Here is a 6255-nt window from a genome sequence, read left to right on the forward strand (position 1 = left end):
CCTCAAGGTTAAATCGATCTGCATACATGCTATCCTCCTGCTTATCTTTCCATTTAACGCCATACTCCCTGTCACTTTCACTTTCCCTTCCCCCCAACTCAGAAGTTTAAAGTCCTACTGACCACTCTATTTATCCTCTTCGCTAGAACATTGGTACCAGATCGGTTCAGGTGAAGACCGTCCCAACGGTACAGATCACCCTGGTTCCAAAACTGATGCCAATGCCGCATGAAATGGAATCCCTCTTTCCCACACCAATCCCTTAGCCACATGTTTACTTCCCTAATTTTCTTATCCCTATGCCAATAGGCACGTAGCTCGGGCAGTAGTCTGGAGATTATGACCCTTGAGGACCTGTACTTCAATTTCCTTCCTAGTGCTTGATAATCCCCAAACAGGTCCTCCACCCTAGCTTTTCCTATGTTGTTAGTCCCTACGTGGACCACAACAACTGGATCCTCCCCCTCCTGCTCCAATATCCTTTCAAGCCGGTCGGAGATGTCCCACACCCTCGCACTGGGCAGGCAACACATCATGCGAGATTCCTGATCCGACTTGCATAGGATACTATCTGTCCCCCTAATTATAGAATCCCCTATAACAACTACTTGTCTTTTTGTTCCCCCCTCTTGAATGGCGTTCTGCACCATAGTACCATGGTCAGCTGGCTCATCCTGTCCAGAGCCCTTTTCCTCATCCGTACAGGGAGCAAGAATCTCATACCTGTTGGACAAGGTCAAGGGCTGAGGCTCCTGCATTCCTGAAGTAAGTTCCCCCTACCTGCTTCACTTACAGTCACACTCTGATGTGCCTGATCACTAACTGAATGTGAATTACTTAATCTCCCAGGTGTGACTGCCTCCTGAAACAAAGCGTCCAGGTAACTCTCCCCCTCCCGGATGTGCCGCAGTGTTTGAAGCTCAGATTGCAGATCATCAACTCTGATCCGGAGTTCTTCCAGCAACCAACACTTGCTGCAGATGTGGTTACTGCCATTCACAATGGGATCAGCCAGCTCCCACATCATACAGCTACAGCACATCACCTGCCCAGCCATCTCTGCTTAGTTAGTTATTTTATTACTTTGTATAGGTTTGAGTTAAAATACTTTCTGATACCTCTCTGCTGTAGTCTTTTTCTAAAAACCAATTAATAGATAAACCATAAAAAGTACATTTTTAAGCATTCACTGATACATGTACTCACTTTAGTACCGTGAAAAGTTTACAAGTCCCCACTTAAGGTACCAAAGGTGTTTATGTGCAGATTCTGGAGTACAAATTCTAAAGGGAAGAAAAAAGTTTAAAACATTCACCAATAAATTAGAAAAATTGAGAAATAAAACTTCAGATTAACAGTCCTCCCAACCTAGATTGCGCTGGCCTTCACCATGAGGCCGTGAGTCAAATCCATGCTGAGGCCAGGAGTTCAAGTCCACGCTGGCTTTCACCCAGACATTGCAGATGCTGCCCAAGGATGTTAGGTAAAAAGAGAAAGAAACCTGAAAAGAGAAAAAAAAAATAGCTCTGCTCCCATTTGGAGATGGAGAGGCTATGGTGATGAGAACTTTCAATTTGAGGCTTTGCTTAATCTGGAATCAATGTAGGTCAGTAAATAGTGAAATAATGAGTGAACAGGATTTAATGAGAGTTATGGTGAGTTCTTGGCAACATTAAGAACTGTCCAAGTGTGTAATTTAATAGTTATATCCATTTGTTACAATGAAATGTAAGGGGTTCCAATAGCAGATAAGTTGAGGTAGGAAGGTTTGGGCAACATTACAGAAGTGGAAATATTATTCTTGGTGATTACACAGCCATTTTTTAAGAAGTCTCATCTTGAGATCAAATAAGGACAGCAAGATTGCAAACTGGCTTAATCTCAAGACAATTGCACAGGAAGGGATTGGATAGGAAGGGTTTGGTATGCTTTCCTGTATTGGTTACAGCATTGAGTATAGGAGTTGAAAGGTCATGTTGTGGCTGTACAGGACACCAGTTAGGCCACTTTTGGAATATTGCGTGCAATTCTGGTCTCCTGCCTATTGGAAGGATATTGTGAAACTTGAAAGGGCTCAGAAAAAAATGTACAAGGATGTTGCCAGCGTTGGAGGATTTGAGCTATCGGGAGAGGCTGAATAGGCTGGGGCTGTTTTCCCTGGAGCGTTGGATGCTGAGGGGTGACCTTATAGAGGTTTATAAAATCATGTGGGGCATGGACAGGATAAATAGACAAGGTCTTTTCCTTGGGGTGGGGAAGTCCAGACTAGAGTGCGTAAGTTTAGGGTGAGAGGGGAAAGATATGAAAGAGACCTAAGGAGCAACATTTTCACACAGAGTGTGAAATGTGAATGGAATAAGCTGCCAAAGGAAGTGGTGAAGGCTGGTACAATTACAGCATTTAAAAGGCATCTGGATGGGTATACAAAAAGGAAGTGTTTAGAGGGATATGGGCCAAGTGCTGGCAAATGCAACTAAATTAGATTAGCATATCTTGTCGGCATGAATGAGTTGGACTGAAGGGTCTGTTTCCGTGCTATATATCGCTATGACTCAGAAGTTAAGGAGTGGAATTTGTCACAATGCCTTCTTGAATACTTCAGATGAAAGAAATGGTGTTTCATCAAGTATTGGCTATCAGACAGGGAACTGACAAGTTAGAAACAGTATAAGAATTAAGAGTTGGCAGAGAGGTGGAACTAGGCATCATCCACATACGTGTGGAAACTGATATTGTTTTACAAGACATTGCCAAGCGAAATCATGTAAGTGTGAATAGAGGTGGATGGAAGCACAAGATAGAACAGTGCAGTTATGAGAAATCATGCTACTGGGGGGGGTGAATCTTTGGTTATAGTTAAATATGTTGGAACCAAATAGAATGTGTACCAGTTGGATGTCAGTGGAGAGGCATTGGAGAAATGGTATGGTCAACCATGTAAAATATTGCAGACAGATCAAGTAGTACAAGGAAGGATTGTTTATATTGTTATAGGCATGTAAATATAATCTGTGCTTTAAAAAGGGCACTTTAGTACTGAGTCAAAATCCTGATTGTAGTTTTGAGAATGTGTAAGGACTTGGGAGCTGAATGGTTTATTCAAGTATTTAAAAGGAAATGGGACAATATCTTGGCAGGATGGATGATTCAAGGATTTTTCTTTAATCAAATGAGTGGTATCATCAATTTGATTGAGATGGGGGTACAGTGCCTGAGGAGACAGAATTGTCAACTTCAGCTAGTGAAAGCAAGAAAGGGAGTTGAGCGGCCAGTAGTTTAGTGTTGATAGGATTGAGTGAACAGGCAATTGGTCTCATGAACAAATCAAGCTCAAACCTCAGCGCATGAGAGAAGATCGGAGAGAAACTAAAGGAAGATACATGGTCACAGTTACAAAAGGTACAACCTTAAAGAAACCTTGGCCTTGTAGGCTAGCGCAAAGAAGGGATGAGGCTGCTGATCACATTGTCTCAATCTTATTAGCAAAGCAGTACATGATTTCCTAATATTATTGAAGTTGAATATGGAGGAGATAGGAATGAGGGAGTTTAAGATGATACTTTGTGTTAAGAGTAAAGACAGGAATTATCTTTGCCAAGAACCAATACAGATCCAAACTAGAAACTCTAGATAGTCGCCAAGGGTCTATGACAAGGTCTGAATGACATCGCAGATTCTAAACAGAGACAGTGCAAGGTAGCAGATGATGATACATCCTTCCCAGATCATCTCAACGCCTTCAATGCTCGCTTCGAGCAGAAGTTTGGCAGAGAGGTAACACCTATTTCGACAAGTCCCGACAAACCTATCACAACATTCACTGCATCAGAGGTCAGATCAATTTTTCTTCGTGTGAATCCAAGTGATGGGACCAGACGGAGTACCAGGTCATGCATTCAGAGCATATGCAGATCAACTGGCAGAGGTCTTCTCGGACATCTTCAACCTCTCCCTGCAACAAGCCATTATCCCTGTTTCAAGAGGGCCAACATCATTTCTGTGCCAAAGAAGGCTCATATAGCATATCTCAATGACTACCGCCCAGTGACCTTAACCTTGATGGTCACGGAGTGCTTTTAAAGGCTGGTCATGGCATTAATCAATTCCAGCCTTCCCACTACTTTTGACCCACTCCAATTTGCCTGCCAGACCAACAGATCCACATCAGATGCCATATCACTTGCCCTTCACTCTTCCTCAGAACATCTTGATACCAAGAACAGCTACGTAAGAATCCTACTCATTGAAGGCTGAACTGTAGTCAACACTATTATCCCCTCGAGACTGATTACTAAACTTAGTCTAAGCTCACTAAGCCCCACTCTGCAACTGGATCCTCAGTTTCCTGACCCACAGACCACAATGAGTGAAGATTGGAAACAATATTTTATCCTCACTAACAATCAACACTGGAACCCCCCAGGAGTGCGTACTCAGCCCCCTACTCACTGTACACTCATGACTGCGTCACCAAATACTATTTACAAGTTTGCTGATGGCACCACTGTAGTCGATCAAATCTGAGATGGCGATGAAACAGACTACAGACGGCAGGTGGAAGACCTGGAAAAATGTTGCAGAAAACAACCTAGCTCTCAATGCCAGCCAAACCAAGGAACTCATTATTGACTTTCAGCAGGATGTTATTCATGCCCCCCACACATTAACACCACAGAGGTGGAACGAGTGGAGAGTGTCAAGCTCCTTGGAGTGGTCATCTACAACAAGCTCTCTTGGACTCATATGGACGCACTGGTTACAAAGGCCCAACATCTCTTCTTCCTCTGGCAGCCGAGGAAATTTGGCATGACGGCAACTACCCTTGCCAACTATTATAGGTGCACCATTGAGCGCATTGGCTGGACATATCACCACCTGGTACGACAACTGTAACATTCAAAATGAGAGATGGTTACAGAGTGGTGAATTCTGCCTGGACAATCACAAAGGCCAACCTCCCATCTATAGAATCCATCTACGAGGCCCGCTGTCAAGGAAAGGCTGCCAGCATTCTCAAAGATTCATCCGAGCCTGGCAATGTTTTTCTGCAACCTCCACCATCGGTGAGAAGGTACAGAAGCCTGAATACATGCAGCAACCTGTTTTGAAACTGTTTCTATCCTACTGTTGTTAAGAGTACTGAATGGAGACTCAAACTCTTAACATTTGTCTGTACCTGTGTTTTTGGCTTTGCCGCTGTTTACCTATTATTTATTTATGATACTTAACTTTGATCTGCCTGTATTGCTCACAAGACAAAGCTTTTCACTGTGCCTTAGTACACATGACAATAAATTCAATTCAATTCGAGAAGAGCTTCCAGGGTGTGATGGTAGTGCTTTTGTGTATTTGCTGCTCAGTACTTCTGGTGGTACATGTCACAGGTTTGGAAAGTACTGTTGAAGATTTGCTAAGCACTGTAGTGCATGTTGATGATAAAGTCCTGCTGCCACTTTCAACATTCATTACCGATGCAAAGTGGCAAATGGAGTTCTAATCAAGTGCACCACTTGGATCTTGATGTTAAGCTTCTTGCATATTGTTAGAGCTACACCCATCCAGGTTAGTGAAGAGTACTCCATTGTATTCCTGACCTGTACCAGATAGAGTGGTGAACAGGAATGAGGAACAGAGGGAGAGTTACTGATCATAGAATCCCATGTTTCTGACTTGCTTCACAGGGTCACAGTATTTATATGGTCAGTTCAGTTTTACACGTGGTATCATTCTCATGGTTCTAGACCAGTGTCAGTGTCAATGTAGCTGAAAATGTGTTGCTGGAAAAGCGCAGCAGGTCAGGCATCATCCAAGGAGCAGGAGAATTGACGTTTCGGGCAAGAGCCCTTCTTCAGGATTCCTGAAGAAGGGCTCATGCCCAAAATGTCGATTCTCCTGCTCCTTGGATGATGCCTGACCTGCTGCGCTTTTCCAGCAACACATTTTCAGATCTGATCTCCAGCATCTGCAGTCCTCGCTTTCACCATGAGAATGTAATCTAATTTGCATCTTTGATATGCATGCACACTTCCAGCATGGGTCAGTGAAATAGTGCAAACCCCTAACTTCATCCTTCCTAATTCATGAGGTCACTTTAATACCTATATACCATTTGTGACGAGAATCTTGTGGCGTAATGATACTGTGTACTAGAGGTCTGGGCTCAAATACCATCTGCTGTACAGTTTTAGCAACACTTCTGCAGATTAATTAAAATCTGTGGCCAAGACTGGTTTACCTGTGCAACTAACTTATTTA

This window comes from Hemiscyllium ocellatum, chromosome 14 (genome assembly GCF_020745735.1).
Source record: "Hemiscyllium ocellatum isolate sHemOce1 chromosome 14, sHemOce1.pat.X.cur, whole genome shotgun sequence".
NCBI classification, from domain to species: domain Eukaryota; kingdom Metazoa; phylum Chordata; class Chondrichthyes; order Orectolobiformes; family Hemiscylliidae; genus Hemiscyllium; species Hemiscyllium ocellatum.